We start from the raw sequence: 2,507 nt of genomic DNA on the forward strand, positions 1-2,507 counted from the left end.
CTTAGACTACAAAAGTAAGAAGTGTTGCATCGTTTCATATCTAGAAAGAGAAAGCAGGTGGTGCAGGAGTGCAGCAAACAGTAATGTCACAGCGCTGTGTACCTTGAACGTCAGCAGGCATTCTGTGAGGGGTTGTGCTTGTGGGCTGCTCCCTCCTTGTTGGATCGGCTCCTCACATCTCCCTCCCCTCGTGCCACCAAAAAGGAGATGTAAACCAAATGGGTGTAAGTCAGATTGAGCTGATGAGCTATAGAGCTGTGGTCTCCGTTTTATTTTTAGTCCTTCATAAATATGAGTATTGCTCTATTTGAAGTGTTAACTCGTGTAGATAACTGCCTTTAAATTCTTGCCCAGTAATTTTTTAACCACTTAAAAATAAAAAAAAAAATTCACAGTGATTTGGGGTCTTTAGCAGCATCTGCCGGGATAATTTGTTTTATCAGGGTTCCTTCTGTTGACTACCTCTTAGATTTGATGCTTTGTGCATTTAAACTGTTGGTTTGCAGTTTTGTATGTTCTTATGCTGTCTGCTTGCCCGTGTCTTTTAATGAAATAAGACTTTGAAAATACTTTAGCATGCTATTTAAAATTTTCTAAAAATTGTGGCATTTGGGTATATTTTTGTTATTGAAGATATATTGATGTGTTTGTAATTGCTTATAATTGAGATTTTACAAATCCCCTTTTAATGGAACTTATTGTAAAAGATCAACTTCAATAAATTACTGTTTCCAGTGCAATTGCTCATAAATTTCTAAATAATGTAGCATAAATAAGGACATAAGGATAGGTTCTTTTTTTCTTAATAAAGAAAAGGCAAATTTTCTGATTTTTCTAGTTTTAAGTAGACTTTCAAATGTTTGATACGTGTTTATACAAAACTATATAAAGTTCTATATAATTGAGACTAATCACAAAAATTCAGGCAGGCAGTAATCGGGGTGAGATTCTTTCCGTGTGTGGCTACTACAGTGATACTGGTGCCCTGCCAGGTATAAAGCAAATGTGTTTCATCTGGAACCATCATTTCTACAATGTGTTCAGGAAGGATTGAATGACAATAAACATGGAATTGACAAAAATTTATGTTCCGGTGATTATAAAGTTATAAACAATCTTGAATTTGAAGAAAGAACTGATAGTCCTTTCTCTTTTTGGATATAATTATGACAAATTGTTTATCTTGGGATTAACTTAATATATTGATAAATATTTGAAGTTGATTCTATGGTTTAGTGTAAATTAAAAACGTCTTGCCTGGCATCCTTTAACTGAGTATCCCTTAGTAAGATCTGGTCAGCCATTGATGACTGGATGTTAAACTCTTCACAAACTCTCCTACTTCTGTGTAATGGTACATCTGGCCTTTTGGGCATGATGGTGGTTTAGGTCAGAGGAGTATCATTTTATGTAGAAATGAATGTATATGGCTTGTTATACATACAGTCTTACTGTGATCCTGTTTGTTGCACAGAAATAGTTTGGACATTTTAAAGCACAAATCATCAGAGGAAATAGTGTGTAGTTATTAAACTTGAGGAAGTTTCAGTGCAGTGTTTAGTTTATAAAAAGGTCCTTTCTATTTTCTATGGCAAATACTGTCACACTTGAAAAATAGAAGCAATACTTGATTTATTTTTGTAAGTATTTAGAATATTATTTTAAATAAATGTCAATATAATTGTGAAATGTTTTAAGTAAATAAACTTCTGCTTCTGCATCAGTTGGTTGTGGTGTTTTTGGTGGCTACAAATATATATTTCCTGTTTTAATAAAGAGCTAAACCCACTTAGATTAGTAAGCAAAACTGCATGAATTAATTTTTTTATGTGTGAACAGGTGTATAAAAGTGATTTCCGTGTGTCCTCTGTCTCCAGTTTTACCACCAGAATGTAGATACCTTTTGTTAAAGTGGACTCCAGACCATTTCAAGGCATATAATTTTAGGTTTATTGAGTACTAATCTCAAAACTCATTCTTAGATTTTCTTTTATTAATAGTTTCCTTAATATAATTCATTAGTAATTATATTACCTTGGGGGTTGGTCCTTATGTGGCTAGGTGACAGGACCCTGTTAGTGCTGACTAATTGGATGTGAATAGCACTGACTTGCAGAAAGAGAATACAGGCATGTGTAGTCAGATGCTATGCATGTTTCCCAGCTGCCCAGAACCAAATAATCACAGAAACTATCAATTACAACACTGTTTGGCCAATAGCTTAGGCATATTCCTAACTAACTCTTACATCTTACTTAAATTAATCCATTTCTATTAATCTGTGTATCATTATGAAACTATGGCCTACTGGTAAGGTTCTGGCACCCTTCTCCTTCAGCAGCTATATGCTGTCTCTCTGACTTCACTTTCTCTCTTCTGATTTCCTGCTTGGCTTTACTCTGCTAAGCCATTGGCCCAAACAGCTTTATTCATCAACCAATAAAAGCAACTCATAATATATAAGGACATCCCACATCATCTCCCATTTTCTGTCTAATTAAAAGGGA

Source organism: Microtus ochrogaster, chromosome 10, assembly GCF_000317375.1.
Source record: "Microtus ochrogaster isolate Prairie Vole_2 chromosome 10, MicOch1.0, whole genome shotgun sequence".
In the NCBI taxonomy this organism is placed as follows: Eukaryota; Metazoa; Chordata; class Mammalia; order Rodentia; family Cricetidae; genus Microtus; species Microtus ochrogaster.